Source organism: Aquila chrysaetos, chromosome 2 (genome assembly GCF_900496995.4).
Source record: "Aquila chrysaetos chrysaetos chromosome 2, bAquChr1.4, whole genome shotgun sequence".
Lineage (NCBI taxonomy): Eukaryota > Metazoa > Chordata > Aves > Accipitriformes > Accipitridae > Aquila > Aquila chrysaetos.
This window is the reverse complement of record NC_044005.1, coordinates 8186627-8209705: the sequence shown is the minus strand read 5'-3', so window position 1 is coordinate 8209705 and position 23079 is coordinate 8186627.

Genomic DNA, 23079 nt, shown 5'->3' with positions numbered 1-23079 from the left:
TGTTCAGGCTGTGCTGCAATCAGCAGTTTTGAAGCATTTGAAATCGGTGGGGGGAAAAAAGGGATGTTTTTATTTCTGTCATTCCCATGCTGAGGGAAGCCAGAAAGGCCATTCCAGAAGTGTAGTCAAGTCAAAGTGGACTATAAATTTTAAAAACAACTCTGAACCCAACACCCCAAAGCTGAGCCGGAGACAGCAGCCCTCTAAAACTACTTTTCAGATGTACAAAACATCATTTATACCGCAGGAAGTTACTAGAAAAAAATCAAAGCATTCTTGTTTGGCAGATTCCAGGAGGAGCCTTTATTATTGACACAGTGGCCGTTATTATGTGAACCATATAGAGAAGTGGCTTAAATATTACACAATTCCAACATTAAGGCAATGAGTGATCTGAAGAGCCTGTTATGAGCTCAGATCTGATCCTGAGTGGCTTGCTGGTAAAACACTAATCTTTGATTTTGAAAACTGAATTTAAGCCCAGATCCTCCCGTTCTCAGGCAACTTAACAGGTGAATCAATTTTTCCCCCCATGCCTGCAAGGGACCTGTTTGTAGAGTATTGTATTCATCACTAAATCTGATCCTCTGCTTTTTGAGGTCAAAGGGAAGATTTCCATTACTTACAGACTCTGTATCATATCAGTTCTAATAAAGAAGAGCAGAACCAGGTGACTGAATATCTGATTTTATCATCCTGCACCTTTCCAACAGAATGACGCAGACAGCATAGCACTAGAGGTTATCACCAAACATGTCAGATAACAGGAGGGGAGGAAATCTCTCACCTATAGAATTTAAACTTATTATATCTCTAAATGCAAGGCACAACTATTTTTATAAATCAATATGTTTCCAATAAAAAAATATATCATTTTTCTCTTTGCTTGCCAGAAAATCAATTTAAGAACACAGCTGCATCCAAACTGTCTGCTTGTGAGCAGACCAGGATCCTGTGCTGTTCCTTCTCTGATCTCAAAGAGTTTTTTATCATCCACAAAGCACATCCTGTAAAGGAGTTCAATCCATCTATAATAGACCGGCTTTGTTAACACAAACCAGGGATTCACAAAAACTGCCAATTTTTCTCTAGACATGGTCCTAAAGCATATGCTTTTGACAGCAATGTCTTCTCTACTCCAGCAGTAATTTAATTTTCCTATTTCAAATTCAAACCTCATCATTCATTTAATCTCTTTTGGAAGACAAGCATTTCTCTGTCACCATTGCCCATTTTTGCCTTCATTTCCAAACAGAATTAAATTTAGACAACAGATGCCACTTGGCAGTGTGTGTACATACATAACTCTCCCAAAAGTTTTGAACCCCTCCGTTGATTTGTCACAGGAGTAAGATATCTCAAAACATATTAAGATTCCTACAGTTTCAATAATTAAATGTTTCAATAACAGAGAAGAAAGATCCCAAAACAATACTGCCTTAACATAAGCTCCCTTCTTATTAGACACCAGGAAACTGAGAGACACTCTGATTTGGGGGAATTTTGGAAACATTTCCTAAGACATTAAAAACTTCACCTGCTGTTTCTATCTTGTTAGCCACCAAAGTACTTTCCATAGTACAACAGACTTTAAGGCATAGTCATAAGGAGGGAGGGGGAAGCTATCTATCTATCCATCCACCCATCTATCCATTGGAAGTCAATTCCTTCCTTTCATTACTATTGTGGTTCTTTACCTGTGATATTTTATCCACACCAGAAATACACTGAGAGTACAATTGATAAAAATCACTGTGCATCCATTTGAATCATCACTGTATTTGGAGATCAGCACAGCAAGAAAATTGAGCTTCTGGAAGACAGAAGTGTTATCATCACTGCCTGCATGTTAACCAGCCCATGCCCAGCTGGGTTCAGTCTTGCCACAGGGCTGTCCTGAAATCCAGAGCTTCTCCACTGTTAGATCACAACCTAAATGAAGAGGAAACTGGTTCTGTGTCTGCTGTGGATCTCTGATGTTTTCTCAGTTCTGATGCCACCCAGAAGGCAGCAAGGTGTGCAGGCAGAGAAACCTCTGTAAGATAAAACCTGACATTAACTGGGGCACAGACCCAAATCCGGAGATCTTCCTCTGCCCCATTGGTGCCCAGACTTCCCTCTGAAATCACAGGCTGATTTGGGACTTGGCCAATTGGTATTTAATTCTTCTGCACAAATGGGGACAATTTCACGATAAGTGAGTAAGAAGTCTAACTCAAAATAGCCCTTTAGCTCTATATTTCCCCTTCATGCCATTTTGAAGAAACAGGTCTAAATCTCTCTTTGGCAGGAGATGTAAAGAAAGCAAAGCTGAGCACCTCCTGGACACTAGCTCTAATTACAGACCTATTTGAACAGATAGGACTGGTGCTATCAATGCATCTACATACAGAAGGGAAATGCTTTTGCTCCTACTGACATCCACACCACATTCGATGTTTTGGCTTCTGAGTGGAGACTGGCATCTATTTGCAAGCCTGAGTACAATTTAAACCTTCCTGAGAGCAGCGAGGTGTTTGCTGGCAGGAAACACCAAGGAGGGTGATGTGCTTTGCTCTACACCGCACTCTGCACGACTACAAGCAGCACCGAGAAGGCAAGCGCTGCTCACCACCGCTCTCATTCCAAGAGCCAAAGGGCATCCGATGAACCTTGTTGGCATCAGGCTCTAAGGCAAACAAACAGAAGCAGTTCTAAAAACAGCTTAAAATTAAGCTGTGTAATGCCCTGCCGCTGGGGCTACAGACATCAGAAGGATGCACAGAGTTCAAAAACCTGCTAGAAAATTTCATGGAAGGAAAATCCCCCCTTGGGCTATTAAAGATGAAGACATCACTGGTGGCTAAGGGGCAGCAAGGACCCAGGACAACTTTCCCCTGAGCACCTGCTGCCACAGGCAGGATGGTAAGCTAGACAGGCCTTTGGTCCAGCACTGCCAACCTCCTCCTCTTTCCTTAGATTTTAATTTTTAAGTTTCTGACTCCTTTCCTAGTTGGATATGGAGGATGTGGAAATACATGCTCAGGTACCTGCCTCAGCTGCTGACTAGGCAACAGGACACCCTAAGTTAGCCATCATATTGATGACCTCAAGCCCTTGAGGGGGGAAATTTAGGGCTGGGTGTTAAAGGTCCCCTGCAAGCAATCAGAAGAAATGATGTGCCTAAATACCTTTCCACATGCTGGTCCCAACCACTGATCTTGCTACTTGCTAGTAATGTTTGCAAACCACAGTGACCTCCTCTAACGTAAGCAAGTAACTTGGCTGTGCCTTTTGACAAAGAAAGGTCTGCCTAGGCTTTTAAGTTGCTCTGCGCTATTCCATCAGCAGCCTGAATAAAAATTAAAATTGCTCCTATGTCCCACTGGATTAATTGTTACTCTGGCCATCAGTCAGTGAAATAGAATGTCAGAGATGAAACGTAGTTTTCACAGCTAAAACAGGCAGGCCGGAGTGGGGAAAGGCAGTGAAATTATCTTGACAAAGCACCAAAAGACCACAGAAACTGCCAGGACAGAGAGAGGCAGGCAGCCTGGCTGCAACAGGGATGTCACTGGCAGGGACTGCAAGTGACACTAAAGCCACGCTCCCTCCCCATTGCAGCACACTTACGGAGATACAGCCAAAATGTTCGCTGGAAGGCACCAGTTCCCAGAGGATGATCTACTTCAGCCTCATGTCAGGTTAGGTGTAATGCATTGGCATGGACACATGCATAGTGGACAGTCCCTACAGAGGTTAACTCACATCCAAGTTTTGACATGAGGCACGATGCTTATTTTGTAGGGCCAAACTATGTTAACATGGGCCAGGAGGGCACCGGAATTCGCACTGTTACTCTTTCAGCATGAAACACTGCCTTGCTTTCTCTGCGATAACCTCCTGGCTTTTCAAACGGTCTCCTCCTCTCAGTAGCTGGAATTAATCTGCTAAGACAAAGCCTAACCAGCAACACAGGCAAATAATTAAATGTCTTGTGATTTCAGGTATTGTCTGTCAGTTGGATCCAGACACTAAAATTCACCGGACAAACTAGTGCCTCTCCTCCACAACGCCAAGTTCAGCTCTCAAAAGCACAATTGGAAAGCAAAGGCTGCTGCAAAGTGTAGAAATAATACCAAATGGAGAGCTGCAGATAACCTTATCAGGCTTAAAAATACAGCACCTAAAACTCAAAGCAAAAACATTACATCCAGTTCCTGCCAAATGTTTTCATATCTGGTCACTGGACTGAACAGAGGACTACGCTGCTTAGAGAAGTCCCATCCTCTGGCTTCCACCTCTTGCAAATGCCCATTGCTCCACAAACCAGAAGACAGGACATGGGAGGGCATCTAGAGGAACGAAATCACCTCATGCGTTTCTGTATTCAAAAGCATGGTTTTTGTAATGCTGCTTAACAGAATATCCCAGACTAAATACCACCAGCACTGAGCTTTGTCTGACGCCAGTCCATATTCACTGGATACGGATCTGTTTTATTTTTCTAAAAAGCTACACAACTAAACCAGTGCTCCTTTGCTGTTCTGTTTGATCTTGCTCAAATATTTATAACATTCCTGAGCAAAAAAACATACCAATAGTATATATTCTTTGGATTTCCACAGTGACATGAGAATTTCAGATGCGGGAAATGTCTTCTGTATCTAGGGCCTTTTTTCCCCCTTTAATACAAACACAGTGTCTTCCAGTATTCTCCCTTAATAAAGCTTATTATTATGTAAGGCATTTCAGGCTGCATGTGAAATAAATCATTTCACTGTACTTTTTCTTAAATGTTGTATCTGGATGTCCAAAAACTAAACTAGTTAATAATGCTCTTGGCAGAGAAATTTTTATGCTATTATGAAATAAAAGCAAATTGATCTAGGATTAAGGTACTAGCCTACATTTCTTTTAAAGTCTTAATTACAAGTTCATTGATTTTTCTATACTGATATAGAACTGTACAATGAAAAGGGGTTGCAAGCAATACACTCCTGGTATTTGCAGCACCAATAAGAAATGCAACTGTGATGCCTGCTCCATTATGCTAAGTGGAAATTAATATATGAGGCCTTTTTGACATAAAACATTTAAAATAAAGGTAAGTGAAAGGTGGACAAGAGCAAAAAAAAGATCATTATGCCTGTTTTATGAGCAAAAACTTGACACAAAAAGTTTAGACCCAGGTCATCTTCTGTATCTCACCAAATTTAAATCATCTGCCCTTAGTTTCAAAGCCACCCGCATTGTTGCTTTCCTTATTATCTCTCAGATTAATCAAAAGCACAGAACTACCCAGGAGCCAGTCTACAGTGGTTATGATTTCAAACCCCAGCACCTCTTACATCCCCCCCCATGCTCCCTCCCACATGACTAAGAGAAGCTCCTTCCAGTCTTCCAGAGAACCGCTTCAGGCCTCTCTTCCCTCCTTCTCCATGCTGTATCACCTGGGGAAGGTTACAGAAAACAGCCACAAGCACTTCCAAATTATCTTTCTGTAGCCAGTCAGAACCTCGGCTTAGTCCACACACAATTTGAGGCAGAAATGTTCTTTTTTGCTCCATGTCATAGCAAAAAGTGAGCCACGTTAACATGTTTAGTGTCTATCCAAGTCTGGTAACAAGCCTTTCCCCCCCCACCTCACTTTGCAGTAAAGCAACATAAAGGAAGTTTATACTTGCAGACGAAAGTGCCTTCTCTAATTCACAGCATGTTTAGCAAGAGAGGATAGATATGCATTGTACCTTTCTTGTCCATACATCAACTGATGACTCAGCCTGGCAGTCCCACAAAAAGCATCTCAGTCTAAAAGTTAATGCTCTAGCAGAGTGCTTTGCACTAGCTTGCAATTTATACTATTTATGATATGAACTTGCCAAAGTCCTGGGTCTCAGGGAGTCTCCCGGTGTACGTTCACATTCATGTGAGTAGATTTTGGGTTCCTAACGGACAGGTGTTGCCTCACCCACCAAATAAGAAGTGGCTCATAGCGGCTGCAGTTGCTTTGGTTGCTCCGTACGTTTTCCAAGCCTAGCACCTACCTTCTCAAACTTTGTGTTTTAAAAGAGTAAAACTTGCACAACTTTTTACATGCAGAATTGGGATTGGTCTGGGGATGACCTAGCACATGCTGAGGGGTTTTTTAATAGCTTGTGGGAATATTTATTCCTAGTGCATCTTCTGTCTCAGAAGTAAGTATTATACATAGCCTATACAGTAAGTAGCTTAAGACAGGCAAATCTTGGGGATTCACATAGAATATAACAAAAATCTGAGTCACAAACCAAGATCCAAGGGCTATTGTTGAATAAGCAAGCAAAATAAACCTCTGGGTTTCATTTCCAGCTTTTCATCGTATCTCCTGAACCCAGGTGAGCATAGAAGAGATAGATGAGCACTTTGATATCTTAATTTATGCAGGCAAGCTTATTGGCTCCCACCATCCTGAAATGCTTGTGCTGTTTGCAAATAATAAGAAGTTGTCCATTTGAGAAACCATCAAACTGAGCATGGCACTGCTGTCTCCTCAGTGATTTTGGATAATACACAGGTTATGACAAACAGCTCTTTTGCTGGAGCTATTAGTTTATTCTCCTTCTGGTCACAGTGCAAGCAGCATTCATCGCTGCTCTTCTAGGTACCATGGTACTGCATGTTCCAAAATTAATTCAACCCTTGGGCCAGCTAAACTTTTCCCCAAATTTGCATTCAACCCAAGCCCAGTCACAATCTGGAAAGGCAGAGCTAGTGGAGGAAAGAGGTAAAGTCAGATGCCTCCAGTTGCAGAAAAAGGAGAGGAGGAGGAGGAGGAAGCAGGCACGGGCTGATGGAGAAGTGTTTAAGAACAGCCGCTAGGGAGGATCTGGGATGGCTTCAGGCAGTGAGAAGCAAGTAAGAGCAGAAAGGAATTGTCCAACAGGCTATGTTTCCAAATCTTGCGCGCTGGTAAGTGGGCAAAGATTACAAACCAATAAATAAAACACAAGTCACTTCAGCATAGAAGAAAAAAGAAAAAACAGTACCAAAGAATTATGACCTAAGCAAATGTCTCCACCTCTGCAGACTGGCATAGCCAGGACAGACGTCAGACAGTCACAGCACACAGTCAGTAGCACTTCACAACACAAGGGCACGAATCACTCAACCCACACTTTAGCAGGCTGCACCCTGCCAAAGTTCCTGGCAGCTGCCTGAGAATATGGTAGTGGCCAGACATTGCATTGATACCAGGAGAGGTGAATACTGGGGTCTGTAATACTTCCAAGTACATATTAAATGAGTCCTATAATGACTGTCTCCTAAGTGCTATGGGAACATCAGAATTACATATGGAATTATGTATTTGGTTAAATATAAACTGTTGATCTGCATGCCAACAAGAGCATGTTATATGCACAGTCCTTGGAGGATGTGAGATTGGCATCGGTCCATTACTGTTTAACTACAGCCCACTAGAGACAACTCACAGCAGACACAAAGGTGCATGAGCTCAGTTTCTGAACAGCTTTATTTCTGCCTCCCACATCAGCTTTTGCAAGACTTCTGCCTTCGTTTCTGATGATTCCCTATTTGGCATTGGCAGGGGGAGGGGGGAGAGTGTCATAAATCTGCTAGTTCTTATCAGCACTGGCACCCCTGTGATAGCCTGAGGTTTGGAAATCCTCCTGCCATTAGGAGATGAACCCTTCATGAAATATTAAAGTGCTTGCTTACTGCATGCACAGCCCCCCCATGCAAAGTAAAAGTGCCCTCACTATTCTTATCCCAGTATCTTTCGAAGGAACACATTCAGGGAAAAATAGAGTGGCACTACTGAGCATACACTTGGCTTCATTTGGGATACCTATTCCAGGTCCCACCAGTAGAAACTGATTTGGGACAGACAGAATTGCTTCAGTCTCACCTTCTCAAGGAGAGTTAGTCTTGCAAAGAAGGAATGAATGAGTTAAGGGAAGATTCGGAGGGCACAAGTCTGACTGCTGTCAGCTGAGCTTTGCATAGGGAAAGAAGGTCTCTTCAGCCATCACTCAAGGGGCACTAGTGCGTACCTTGGGATAGGCACATCCCTAGTACTGACCAGCATCTTGCTAACCCAGCCAGAAAATGAACAGCCCCTCTCCATCACATCTCTCAGCTGTACGTGGCTGCAGGTCAATTTAAGTTGGCAATTACACCAGAGTAAACATCTGAGCTCTCTTGCTTTTGCCAGCATAAGCACATAATTTAAGGCTGCATTTTTCTTCTTTTGCCCATGACCAGCAGAGAAGCACAACCACCTCTAAGATGCTGGCTGCAGCGCTGTGCTCTGCCCTCCCCAGAACGAACAAGCGACACTGCAGCGTCCATGTGCTACAGCTGCTCACAGCACAAGAACATTCTCTCCATGAGGGCACATGTAGCCCAGCTTTTTGTTTACAGTTGTATTTAGAATTTTTAAACCTGAGCATAAAAAGTATGACTAGAAAGTCACACGAAGCAAACAGAGCTTAAAAAAAAGGAGGGCTGGAAATTGCAGATACCCTTAGAGCTGATGTGGTGACAGAGCCTTTAGGCATGCAGGTGAGGCCCATGCTATGGTTGGGTCAACACATTTCTTGCTTCTTCAGCTGTAGCAGGTATCTGACAGCTATACCTTGGAAAATGTTGACTGCAGGGCAGAGAAATTAAACAAAAACCTGACAGCTTTTGTCTAGGAAACTGCAGTTGAGATCTTTCCCTCCATGCCTCGTTGGAAGTGCATTTTGGACCCTACATAACTCTCTGACTCACATTCCTACCTGGACTGGACTCCTCAGTTGCACTCTCAAAATACATAACTACAGCCTCTTCTGACTCCAGTATTTTTTGACTCATTGGTATTTCTGCAAGTGCCAGATCAATCTCTGGATGAATAGTTGAATTTTTTTTTTTCCTGTATTAAAATAAAGGGGAGCGGGGAGGGCAGCTTTCTACAGAAAAAGCCTTGTTTAATAAAAAATGAATTTTCTGTCAAAACCAGTTTTTATGGAAATATTTTAACAGGCTTTAGAGTAGCATAATGTACCTCTTGCCAGCAGCCTTCTACCTTTGCATTTACAGCAGTGCTTTGTCTGTGTTTGCTCCAATATGCACCGTGTCTTCAGCTTCCAATCCTTAAAGTCCAAGACTTAAGGCAAAATGTCCTCTCCCACACAGAGTGGCCACTTTGTGAAGCTTTCAGTAGCTTTTACTTCCACAGTGGCTAATTTCTAACAGTTATGTCCACATTCTGCACAAAAATAATGTTAGAGGTCAAGTCAGTTTAAAAATAACTCCCTATCCTTCCTTTTCTAGAAATATATTTTTACCTGCATCTTTTCTGTAACACAGCATAGCTCCAAAAGACCATATTCGTACAACTGAGGGAGCAGGAAGAAGCAACATGGGAGAAAGACAAGAAGGTTTTAAGCTGGCTCCAATTTTCACAGCCAAGACCTAAAGAATCTCCATTGAGAATTTTCACCTGACTTTGAGATAAATTATTTCTAGCAACTTGAGCCCTCCCAGGAAGAACCAGAGTGAAAAAAAAAAAACCAAAACCCCAAGCGTGTTGAACTTCCATAAGCATCCTCCACCCATATTCCTGTTTGACAGAAGAATGGTATTTCTGTTTACAACCATTAAAAATCAATCTGAATACATTTAATATTAAAGATCACTTCTAAATATTTCTTTGAGCCGCCAGGCAATTTTTACCTTCAAGCACATGCCAAGCAGCAGGAAGCCGAGTTACTTTCCCAGCTCTCAGAAGTCTCACTGGACAGATAATTCAATTGGTATCTTCGCTGTGATACAGTTAATGTCAGCAAGCTGAAAATCTGAAGATATTATGCCTGTACATAAGCACTAAGATAACCCTTCTCAAGATTGTAACTGAGTCATATAACCAATTTCTGCTGAAAGAATTGCATGACATGAGACATCAGGTATCTCATGGCTACTTCTAGGAAGCATAGCTTTGAATAAAGGTCCAGGAGGTATAAGCGATCCATCCATGCACAGAGTCAAACCTCCTTACTTTTCTATTCCAAGCATAGCGGTGTTGTAAAATTGGCAGAAACATAAATCTAAAGTCTCTAAAAAGAAATGTAATAATGTTGGCAGTATGTGGAAACAAAAGACCAATGGACAACATTATGGTATCCAAATATCAGAGCTCATACTGAGAGATGAGAAAAAGCCTGCCTACCTTACCAAGAGTGGAGTGGGGGGTGGGGGAGATAAAAAGGAGAAAGGCGGGAGGAATTCACTGAAGGAAGTAAAGCTCAATTATCCATCACAGCAGGCTTGGAAAATATTTTCCCTCTGCACATTCGCCCTATCTAATGCAACGAACATGTGGCATGTTCTCCAGATAGCTCAGCATGTGAATCCATGCTATCTGCCAAAATTGGCTGGAGATTTTCAGATGGAAGAGATTTCTGTCAGAAAAACGCTCCTACAGAAAGATCAAGAGTGTTGCACAGGAGCGTATTCATGCCACCAAAGTTTCAGGGGCAGCAGGCAACCTCCTCAAGAGCTCCAGCTACCCAGAAGCCCTCCTGCAGACACGGCCAGCCCAGGCAGCCCACCCACCAAGCAAACTGCTGGGGCCTGAGCCAGCCAAACATCTCTGAGTTTCTGAAAGATTTGTTGCTGGAGGAAGCAAGAAGTTTTGAGAAGCGAGCTGGACCTTTGTCTTAACTTACTTTTTCTTGGAGGAAAAGCACACTCCGTTTCCTACCAAACACTAAAACTGGCCATAGGCTGAGATTTTCCAAAGTGTTTCAAAGTATTTGGTCACTTAATTCCCACAGCAATCTCAAGGGACTTTCAGGGGCTCAGCTGATTCATGCAAATATTCAGAGGCAAGCTCATGTGTCTGTATCACCAGAAAAGTTAAGGGTAATTCATTCTGAGCAAGAATGTATGGCCAGCAAATATTGTCCCAAAAGCAACAAGCGGAGAGCAGCTTATCCACTGTTAGGTGTTAGCCTCCTTTGAACAAAATATTGCTTAGAGGAACAAGAATACAGATTTCAAGGTTTGGATTCATCTAGGCAAAATTTAAATAGACAAAGAAAAAGTTAGTTGTCCAGACTCCTTTCTGACTAATGAAGAAATAGAAACTTCTAGGGTTCAATACATCTGACTGATTTTGGATAGCTGTCATGGCATGAAATAAATCACCTCTTAAAAATATCCATTTCACTCCATCAACTTTGAAGGGAGTCTTGACAACAAGTCAGATTAGCTGCTTGCAGTGCAGGTGTCTACTAGTTGAAGTTGATGAATCCCAGCTCAAAATGTAATCCCAACCCCAGGCATTTCTCTACAGTTCTGGAGGTGAAAACTGTACTAATAAAGACGGGAGAGCATTTGTTACACTTGCAGCCTGCAGACAAAGGAAGCTTCCAGTCAACCGTAGTTGTAATTTCTAGTACCAATGCAGGAAAACAATCTCTTGTTTGGCAGCTTATTTCTTTGTGAGGCTTAGGAGTTGTGGTTTTGCAGAAAAGATATAGGGTAAGGTGAATTTTTACTTAGCTTCAACACTGTTGGTGTTTTGTTCTCTCAAGAGACACAGCTCTACGGCTACTTCCAGAAGAACCCTATGATTTCTTTAAGTCCTCCCGGGTGGCAAAATTATTGCACACACCAAAGAAAACGCCACACAAGTGAGATACTGTCTATGGCACGCATAAGTGACACAGTAAAACCCATCAAGGGGCAGCCGTTATTAGTCTGCTGCCAAATCAAGCAAGGATGCAAGAGACAGTTGAGGGATGAGATCCTCACCTAGCTGAATGCATTCTGTGGCCTAAAACAGCAGTGCTCAAACTGGATGCTCAAGGACGCACCAGCCTTGAAGCCACTGTCTCATGCTGCTTGCATGGCCAGCATAATTCTCAAAGGTCCTCTCTTTTGCAGAAGGGCTTCCTGACAATCCCAGGCATCCTACCCAAACCTCAGTCTTCTGACTCTTCTCTCTCATTCCCTGCCATACCTTACCCCTTACACGCTTGCAGTGGAGCCCCATAGCCCTCTGGGCAGAGGAGGTGGACCAAGTGAAGGATGCTGTGTGGGAGCAGATGGAGGCATGTTCCCTAGTAAGAAATCACACTCAGGAAGCCCCACTGAGTACAAGCCCAGGAGCATGAGCCCACGTGCTCCAGCAGCTACGTGGCAGCCTTTCCCATCGAGGGTCCAAGTGCAGCCCTCACGTGGCCTGCTGAGCGATTGACAGGCACGCACATGACCAGCTAAAGCCCATCTTCCTTCCCACCCCACACAAAGACTTAGAAGGTCAACAGGTCTCAAGAGATGAATACAAAATCAGTCCATGGAAAGAAAGCCTCCATCAGTCCCATGAACCATGACAGAATGAGACAAGGCTCAAGATATAATCAGAAAAATCTCTTACATACCCAGCTCCAAGGCAGTGAAACCTACATTTTCTACTCCACGTATTAACTCCAGGTAATTAAAACCAGCTATGCAGTAGTTGCTTTCAGATTTTTGTTATGTAGATTTTGTTCCTTAACATTACATTTTCAATGCAAAATATGAAAGCTGAAAAATTGCAAGAATTCCCCCAGCAATGGCCTCATTGAAAGAAAGCGATATGCTTAAAACACTATTGATTGAACCTCTGAGGGAGCTATACATCAAAGAGAGCTGACACTCCCGACTCACTGCCAAATTGAAATGAAACTCAGCAAGCCACATAATGATAGAAGGACAAGGGCAATAAACTCCAGAGGAGTTCCTTAGCCTCTAACGAAGTCAAAGTCTCCATAAGACACGTCCCTGGAGAAGAAAGAAAACCCCAAAGGGTGCCCACCCATTAAACAAACAAACACAAATACTTAAACCTGAAGACTTGTGCATTTGCTTGTTTGATTTTCACCACTGCCAAAAGATAAAGCACATTGCGGGGGTGGAGGGGTGGGGGATATCAACAAAAGTTCTGATGCTTCAGCAGTTGCCTAAAAAAAGTCAACACTGAAATACACTTAATGCTTATCAAAATAAATAAATAAAAGGTTTCTGCCTTAATGCGATTTAAAGCCATCAGGAGGAAGACATTCACTGCCTGTTGTAGTTTAAGCATCACAGGCAAGTGTATCCAGCTCTAAGGACCTCGGGCACCATGTTCCCAGCAAGGTACAGGTGTACAGATTTCTCCAAAGCATTCACTTTTACAAAAACATTTTCAAAAAGAGATGATTAGAAGAAAAATCTCACTTTGAACTGATATTTACTATACCTCCTAGATAGTCACTGAACAGATGGTAAGTATACAGCAGCAGTAATAACATTATCAGCAGCAGAAATACAGAAGCAAATATCAGCAGCACTGATACTTCAAGGCCCTGTCCAGGAACATGCATAGGCAATTTTTTAAATAATATATTAACCATACAGACTCACAAATGTTCCCAACAATTTATGTGCTTCAATCCTTTGTCTGGATTTTTTTTTTTTTTTTTAAATCAAAGTTACTATTGGATCTTGGGATGTGCATTCTAATTGCTATAAATAAATCATGAATGATTGGCTCAATGTATTTTTCCATGGCAACTCCTGCGTCACACGCAGCGTTACATTTTTGAAAGAGAGCTATGCTCTTTGAGAGAGAGGCAAAGATTCACACTTAGATCAATCTTACAGTTTCTGTTTGAGTAGAACATATATTAGCAATGTAAGAGAACAGTTTTCAACTAATTGTAAATTACTTCGGTACCAAAGTCTACATAGTGCCCTCCACCAGCGCCGAGAGCTGCGGGGCAGATTCCCATACAAAAGGCAAGGCTTCTTGATTCTTCGTGCACAGATCCTCTGCAACTTCCTCGAATATGCAGCATCACACACCTGCAAAATTCTGTTCCATTTCTGTCTCATATTTGAGTCCTAAGAAACCTGCCTCCTGAACTTGTCAGCAAGGAAGGGGAAGAAATTACTTTCCTGAGGTCTATGATTGGTCTAAAACAGAAAGCTGACTTCTGTGTATAGGAGGTTGGGCCAAGAAAAACATAAGGAGCTCTTTGCAATGTAGAATTTGGCCCTGGTAAGATAAAACAAGCAAAACATGAGTCGCAGGATATATCTCCCTCCCTCCAAAAAAAGGGCAGTTCTATACTTAAAGTCACCCATCTACTTTAGAAAGGAACATTCCCAAAGCACAGATTTCCAACGGTTTTCTGAAAGGAGCACATGAAATATTAAGTATTTTACAGAATCAACATCAATTTTCCATTTATGAGGTAAGATTTGTACACCGATTTAGAAGTTTTGGTATCTGAAACCCAGTAACTTTCCACTATTAACTAAAAGAAATCAAGTTTAAAGACTCCGTTGTTTTTAAAACTTTCAAAAGCCTCCCAAAAATCCCATGTATGGCATAAACCCAGTTCTATAGCTCAGACAATACAATTCAGATGCACCTCCTGAGAGAAAAAAGTTTTAACTTCAAAACTGCAAAACAGTGTACTCCAGTTCCAGGGCAGGATGAAGCCTTCAAGAGGAACCACTCTCATCAGACTGTGTCTGACCAAGAGTTCATGAGCACACCTGATTCCAGACACCCTTCCAATTTTTAAGCTTCAGCCAGAGCCTCCCAAGCACCTAAGTTTCAACCTGACTCTAAACTAAACCGTGGTTTGCCTTTAGTTTCAACTTATGCAGATTCACATACTGATATCTTAGAGCATCACTAAAAGTTTACATTAAATAGAACCCAGAGAAACCTATTTTGAAAATTAATTGGCAAGACTTTCGCAATCAAGAAGCTCAAGCTCTTCCTATTTCATGGTCTTCATACTGTTTGCCTCTGAACAAAGGTTTTGACATCAGTTATTTACTCTGCATTTTCTAAGCAGTGTATATTTATGACATCCGCTGCCTACATTACACAGTTTAATTTCCATTTATTCAGCAGCACTCATGTTTACATTCAGTAACCTGCAGGAGACGACACATACCTTTGTTAAACAGCCATTTGTGGAGTAAAATTTACAGTGAAGTGCAAACAGGCTCCCTTATTTCCAGTTCACGGTGAGCGTCAGGAGAGCAGAGTGAATTATCCATGCTGGGTAAAAATTGTGCCTAAACTTTTTCCTAGGAGGAAGCTGAGTTTTTACTCATATGAACACCTCTTATTGTCTGTTTTCGAGACAAAAAGTTGAGCTGTTTTTGAATATTTTAGTCAAAACTTTCATTTTAAAATTTTCCACATGTTCAATGAAGAAATCTGCACTTGCCACGAACATCTGTCTTCATCAACTGTTTCCAAAAGGGAAAAACAAAGATAAATATAGACGTCTGAAAAACTGCACTGGACAGCATGTTCCTTGGTGTTGGCAGTAAAAAAAAAGGGGAAAGGATTCCATTTGACACGAGAGATTTTTTCATTATAATAACCTACCTGATTTCAAGAAGAACTGAAACGCTGGAATCTCTCAACCATTCAGTCTAAACTAAGCCCAACTAACCATGCGGTTCCAGAGATGGGTAAATGTGAGATCTTGCATGGATTATGTAAAGTCTCTTAATAATTACAAATTATTGTTAGCGGCAACAAAGCTATCTGAAAAATAACAGTCTGGCTCATGTTAATTATTACAGCTCTCCTGCTAAGGTACCTTACTGTCTCAGAGCTTCTAGACATAAGGCCAAATGAGAATGGCTCGTACTTCATCACACCAGTAAATCAAAATCACTTTAATTATTCTCCAGTGGGACTCCAAAGACTTCAAGTCAGCATGGCATGAGCCATATGTTTCTTTCTGTTTGGACAACACTACTAATTAGCAAAGTTAGGGAAATCCTATTTCAAAGTGAAAAAGCGCAAACCTCACCATATGTTTACCTGAGAAGTAGTAATTTTAATTGCAATGAGTACATTTACTGCTGTATTAACAAGGAGGCTTTGAGGTGAAAGTACGAAACAACTTGGTTACATCCTCAGCTGGTGCAAGTCTGTGTTGCTTCACAAAGCACCTATGCTGAATGAGACCACTCCAGGCTGCAGCTGGTTGTGTTGCTCATCATTAAGTGGTTATGACCATGTGAAAACCTCAGGATCTAACACACCCCCTCACATGGGACAGCCTGAAGAAAGACTCTCCAAGAGGAAGAGTGTCACCTTTCAAGGCCTGAAGATGTCTGCATTCTTTGACCTGGAGCTTCCCTTCTTCTGAAGGCAAAAGGCAATATATAAGCCAGAAGATTCCTGTTCACGAGCACTAGTGAAAGGGTCATTCCCCACAGCAAACTTTAGGACAAAATTTGTTGCCAGTCAGGTGACTAGACATGGCTGCAGAAGGGCTAAAAAGCAAAGTGTTGACACCAAAGCTTCTAACTTCATACTAGTTCAAACAGTGTTGAACCTTCCCAGATATCCTCATCTTGTGATTAGTACAGCTTCAACCAACAGGCAGATAAAGATATTTGAAGTTAACTAGGTCTGAATTTTTCCAGCCAGTTGCAACACACTGAACAAACTCCTTAAAAAATTCAGCTTCAAGATTGTGTTTAGAGAGCACCAAGAGAATGGCTGAACCCCACACGAGCTGTGAAGCTGAACGTGAAGACTGCAAATCAGAACCAACACCACAGCATTCGTCCATGTTACTGCGCAAAGCAAAGGGGAAGCGAGTAGGAAAACCCACCAGCATCTGCAGAAACCTGACACTCTCTTGCCTGGTTTGCATTCTTAATCTCACCCTCATGCCTCAGCTACCACAATAGAGTCTTTGAAATTCCATCTCCTTTGTTTCTACTTAAGAACAAAAACCAGAACACATTAAAAGAACACATTAAATAAATGGGGGTGGGGGGTGAGAAGCTTTGCTAATAGCACTGTTGCTTCAGCAACTTGAGAAAGAAGAGGTACTGATGGAAGAAGGGTACTGATGATTGCAGTCATCAGTAACACTTACAAAGTGAACTCCTTAATTTCTTATCTTTGCAGTCAATTCCACTGTGAATGCATCCAAATAGATACAATTTCCCACATAGCTGACATTTCTCTGCCTTAATCTCTTTCCAACATATCCCTGTGGATAATTGTTCACCTGTAATCTTTCCTGAGACTTTTCCAAGTACGTATCTCATGTCCCAGATCTTCCCCAGAATTGGCTGCAAATGCCCCATTTTTATCAAGCTTCACTTACAAATTAGTGGAAGGGGAGGAGAAAGTGATTTTAGAGGAAGAAAAAAAGAAAATCCTTCAGTTGTTTCAAGACACTAATTACAAGTTAGAATGCAATTTTAAGAAAAAGTTTATATCTGCATTTAGAGCTTAACAGGTCTAAATTATGCGATTATGAACATTATGTTAGCCTAATTAATAACTTACACTAAGACTGCACTGAAATTATGTACCAATATATAGTGGATATAGTACATAGGCACCCTCTTACTCAAAGGGACTTTTGAAGTTATCGATTTAAAACTGGAGTGCTTTAAGTCTGGGAAATAGTGGATTATTTGACAAACCCAAGACTGACCCATTCTGAAATAGAGTAAAAACCTGATGTCTCAGCAGCCACTGTTGGGGAAGTAAAAATGCATTTGAAAGGCTGGTTTAAACACACACATTTTATCTTTGCTTCGTTAGCAAAGCATCATGGAACAATACTGTTATCTATAGGCATTCACAGGGCAGTAATTTCTCTAGTCTATGTTCTCTGAGGTATTACACAACTTAACCCTGATATCAGATTCAGGAATTTACTGGGGAAGAGAAATAAACCAAAGGAGAACCTTCACTACCACTACCACCTGTTCATGACCAGATTTCTAGGTGTTTCCACACTTAAAATTACAGGTGACCTCTAGGAGGAGATACATTCCTTGCTGTAAAAAAGTTCAGAAATGCAAATATCTCATACAGTTACTAGCAAGATTTAGAGCCAGATTTTATCTTGGAGGTACATAGTGATAGGACAAGGAAAAATGGACAAAATGGTAATTCCAAGTACAGACTGGGGACATAAACCACCACCTCCACCAGCACCAGCACCACCACCACCACCCCCCCCCCCCCCCCCCGAAAAAGAAAAAATTCTCTCTGTGAAACTCTGAAATTAGTTGCCCAAGCTGAAGTCTCCATACTTGGAGATATTCAGAACTGGATTCAACAGGGCCCTGAGCAACCTGAAAAATCTGTCCTTAATTAGAGGAGGTAGTTAGACTTCCAGAGGTCCTTTCCAGCCTAAATCACAAATCACCCTACGATATATTTCATACAGCACTTACAAGTTCCAATGATCATTAAAATCTGGTCTAAGGTTCTTTTGAATTCCACCCCACACCCCCAAAATAACGTTAGGTACAATAAGATAATGAAAGAACTTAAATAGACTACAACATTCAGTGAGGACGCACACTCCTTCAGACACCTTTGGAGGAGACATTATTACAAGCATGTTGACCAAAACTAAAACTGAAGCACTCCTAATGAAACCACATTGTGGCAAACACCAAAAGCAAAGAGGAAACACTAAAAAAATAACCAAACAAAAAACAAAACATCACAAAGAAAAGTAGAAAAAGAGACACGATGTTTCAGAGAAACCCCAAACTATAACTGTAGCTCGTTTGTGCTGAACATTGTTGAACATGCGATGTAAGGACCTTGTAGTAAGCTGGCAAATCTTCGGCATAGTATAAAAGCATTTTCCATGTACTTAGAAGATGGTGCAATGTGAATGTATAATCATTTTCCCAGGGTCCTTACAGCCTACTCCAAACAGTGAGAGAAAAATTCATGAGTTCTCCATCTCTCTGTTTCAAAGACTGCTCTAGCAAGTATTGTTGTAGCAACATATTTTGACCTGCATTTAAATATGCAGTAGCCAATCTACATAACATCCCTTTTTACTGTTTTTCAGAGTGCTATCAGAAAGAATTTTTTAAGTGATTTTGTGGACTCTATGTAAAATTTTCTCTTTTTTGTACTCTTTTAAGTCACTTTTTGTGTCTGTGGTCAATCTCCATGTTTAGTAACCCTCCCAATCTCTTTATAAGCCTTGCTTTCCTTCATAATTTGCATGCATAATTTCTTTATTAGGCACAGTCATTCCAGCCTCTCTAAATATTTATTTCCAGAACGAACAGGTTCTGCTGAGCCATTATTAGTTGTAGCCTTACCTTCATGCTAACCTCCCTGCCCCACCATGACCCTACAGTAATAACATCCAATTATATATGCCTATCAATTCCCTCATTCTGGGGAAATTAGGTCTTTTAAATTCAGAAGCCTAGCTCTTTCCTTCACCTCCACAGCTTAATATACAAGGTCAAAGCTAACAGTTATGAGATTTCTGTTCCCAAAAGTCTATGGCCTTTACTACTTCTTTTCCCTAGTACCTGCCATCTCCAGGATTGCCTCGTATCCAGTTGTTTCTTTTGTAACTTCCGTTTAAATTCTAGTATCCTTAATTTATCAAAATTCTCCATTTTCTATCCAATTATAACCTGATAAAGCAAGGTAATAGTTCTCTTAATTTCTTTACTGCTTCAAGAAAAGCATATATTTAAGTATCTTGCTTAAAAAGGGTATATTTCAGGATAAGTGACATCCCTTCTCTCTGTGAAGCTATAGTAATTCACTAATTAGTTGTGTGGTCTCATTCAGGTCAAGATAAAGAGCACCAAAAAGATGCTGCTCTTCCAAGTCCACCAGTCTCACTTCAGATAAATAAGCTGCAGTGATAACCACAGGTGGAGCCTATTGTTCTTGTAACTTAACTCCCCACACAAGCTTGAGGCAAACAGGTAGGGATGAGTGCAATGATTCTGTGGTAGCACATTTCCTGTCATACATAGAGAAATAGGTAATGTGTTGTTCCCAATTTTCTCAAACAATATTTTCATATACACACACAAAATAGTTTGCAAGAAAAATAATCACCAGCTGTCAGTCAGCCAACTCTCCAGAAAATGGACTTTTTTATACTTTCAGGCTCTGAGCTACCACAGTCATTGCTGAAAGGTGAGCATTTAAACAGTTACAACAATGTTATTTAAAGGTTCCTTTTTCCACTTTGAACAGTAATTAATTATCGTAATGCTGTTGGTTAGCTGCGACCGTCAGAGACCACCTGATTTATTGCTTTGCCAGCAAAACTTTGCTCTTGATAGAATACTCTCCAATTCTTTGGAAAGTCTCGGATGTATACATCACGAGAAGTCACACAGCCTGGCTTGGAATGGCAGGATACCTGTCTCCTGTTCCTAGCTCTCTTCTTGATCTCCTCTGTGACTTGAGACAAGTTGCTTTACTCTCCACTGGTTCTGTCTTCTCTATTTGTAATCAGGGCACAGACCACATCCCTGGGAGGTGTCTGTGCAGCGCCTACCACAAACAAGGCTTTAAGTCTTAGTATCCATAAAAGTAGGTGACAAAATGGTATGACATCCCAAATGAAGTGTCATATACCACTGTTTTGTAGAGTATAAAAACTTCCACCACTTACTATAAGGGAAAATAATGACAACCATTTTAAGTTCCATTAAAAAACAGGGTAAAGCTTTCTCCTGCAGAATTAGCATTAACAGTATATTTTAAATGTGCAGTAGTTATTACATTTTAAATACAAATAAAAAATTTGTGTAAGAAATGCACCTATACATCATCGTACGGATATGAACAAGATGTGAATATGTATTTGGTTTCAGCAAGGAAGACTATATTCCAATCCTGGACAAACCACAACGCATTTAGTGTGGGAATCAGACCCAAACGAAACAAAGTAGCACATGTTGATTCTTAGTCTCCACAAACAAGACAACTGAATACCAACTACAGCATTTTACAGCAATGAAAGGGAATAGATACATTTTTCTATAGAAACAGAAAATTTGAAGAGCTTTAATATTTTTGGCATTTATATTCACTCTGCAATACATCTGCATCAATCACCACCCACACATGCTTTGAAGACTGAAAGTAGATAGTAAGTCTAGCAGAACTTCATGGTAGGAGTTGTGGGGTTTTTTTTCTATCGAACCTTAAAAGTAGTCTTGTAAAAGGTAACTTCAAAAACCTGGTTAAATCCCAAGGATGTTAAAATTTGGGACCAACTACTTATCTCTCAAGCCTTACATCAGGGGATTCACCATTTTAAGTAATTCTTAACCGAAGATTGGATTATTTAATTTTATTTTTTTAAAATAATGATTTCCTTTAGTTCATATAAATACTTAGATTGGGAAACATTATTGACTTTATTATGGAGGAGGTCAGAATAGATGGCCAGTAATTCTCCTTTCTGGCCCTGCAGATTTACAAACCACCACTGAATTAGAGCAGGGAGATAGGATGAATAAAATGGTTCTCATTAGACCTTGGAGAGAGCCCCAGATAAAGCAAAGATTGAACTTTTAGCCTAGTCTAACTTCTAACCTCCTGGGTGACACTTCAGAGAAGTTCACCCCATCATTCACATGATAACCACAAGGCTTCTGCTTCACCCAACACACAGCTTTCAGAAAAATTTCCAATCCTGATGCTTCAGCTTCAAATGATAGAGAATGCAACATATGCAGTCACTGGTTTTGCTCATTTGCACCTGGGTGGAAAGTAGTCACATGAGAAGTTAATCCTGCAAGTCCTCTCAATAGAGCTAAGGAAAAAAGCAAAACAAAACAGAAGAATACTGCAAGGGCTTCATTTTGATTGTTATCAATTTTAGAGCAAGATGAGAATCAGGGTTTTTTTCTACATGGACCAGTGCGCTAACACCAAATACAAAAGATTATATGGCTAAAAAAGCTTAGGTCCTAACTAAATTGTCTCCACATGTATACCACTGGGGCAGGCAGATTCAAGATAGGCACTTCTGCTGGCATATCTGAACATCCAAGCCTGAAGACAGGGCTTTTAGCAATCGACTCAATAGCCATCTACTCAATATTTTCATTTCTCTGTTGCATATTTCCTTCTCAGAGCAACATTGCAAGAAGCCTTTATTCTGGGCTCTGACTTACACAGAGCTAAGCAAGGCGGCCAGCTCCCTTGTGAAGGAGTCCAAGATGATAAATTCACCCATGTTAATGCAATCTGACTCCATGACCGCTACAGACTACAGCAAAAGTTCACAGCTGCGGGCAGCAGTGGAGGATATTTGTTCTTCTCTGTATGGAGCTTTTCTGCCTGGGGACACCTTTAAAGAAGATTCTCCATGTTCACAGTCAGTGGTCAGACCCTGCCAAAGAGCAAACAACTGTAATCCCCAAACTTGGTAGGTTGGAGGACCATAAATTGAGCAACGTCCCTATCTTGAAACAGCTCTGCAACAGCAACATGTCCCTCCAGCCCCTCAGCCCTGGCCTTGTTTTGGCTGGGGGCACACTTGAAAGCTGGTCTGCAGATTCACCATGAGGGGCTGTCAGGGTTGACCTGGCCACTGCTAATCTTTTCCCCAACTCACACAGTCCCTACAAATGACACAGACTCCCTACGAATGACACAGAGGGTGCAAGAGCAGGTCCTGTGACCACACTCTACTGTGAGTTACAAGCTTGGGGCTTGACCATGTGATGGTACCACCTAATAATAATTCTGCCTGTAGATGTGATTCAAAGGCCAGGAGCTTTTTAAAAGGCATACTAGAGTGGGACTCCGTGGTAGCAAGGGCCATGCCACGCAGCTTGCTACGATACCTGTTGACAGACGAAGACTGCAGGAGTGAGGTCCTGCGAAACGTAAGTGGGAGCCCTCTGAGATGCTCTAAGTATCCTGAGCTTATCTCCAGCCTTCCCAGGGGAAGCACCTAGGAGGGTAAGCCAAAGGATCCATCACAGTGCATGAGATCTTAGTTTTTAGGACACAGATGGGCACTTGTAACAGAACAGCATGAACACAACCAGCAGGCGTACAGAAACTTGCTTGTGCTACACATGTTACTGCTGCTTTCTCAGAGCTTTTAAAAGGGCAGAGTACCATAAGAAGCACACCAGTGCTGTGGCAGATGCTCAGTGCACTCCGGCCTCCGCCTTTCAGACCCGTTCTTCAGCCCTGCGCAGGTGGAGGTGACTGCTCGAAGTGACTTCACTGTCACGCTTCCCTCCACCCAGCGCTTCGCT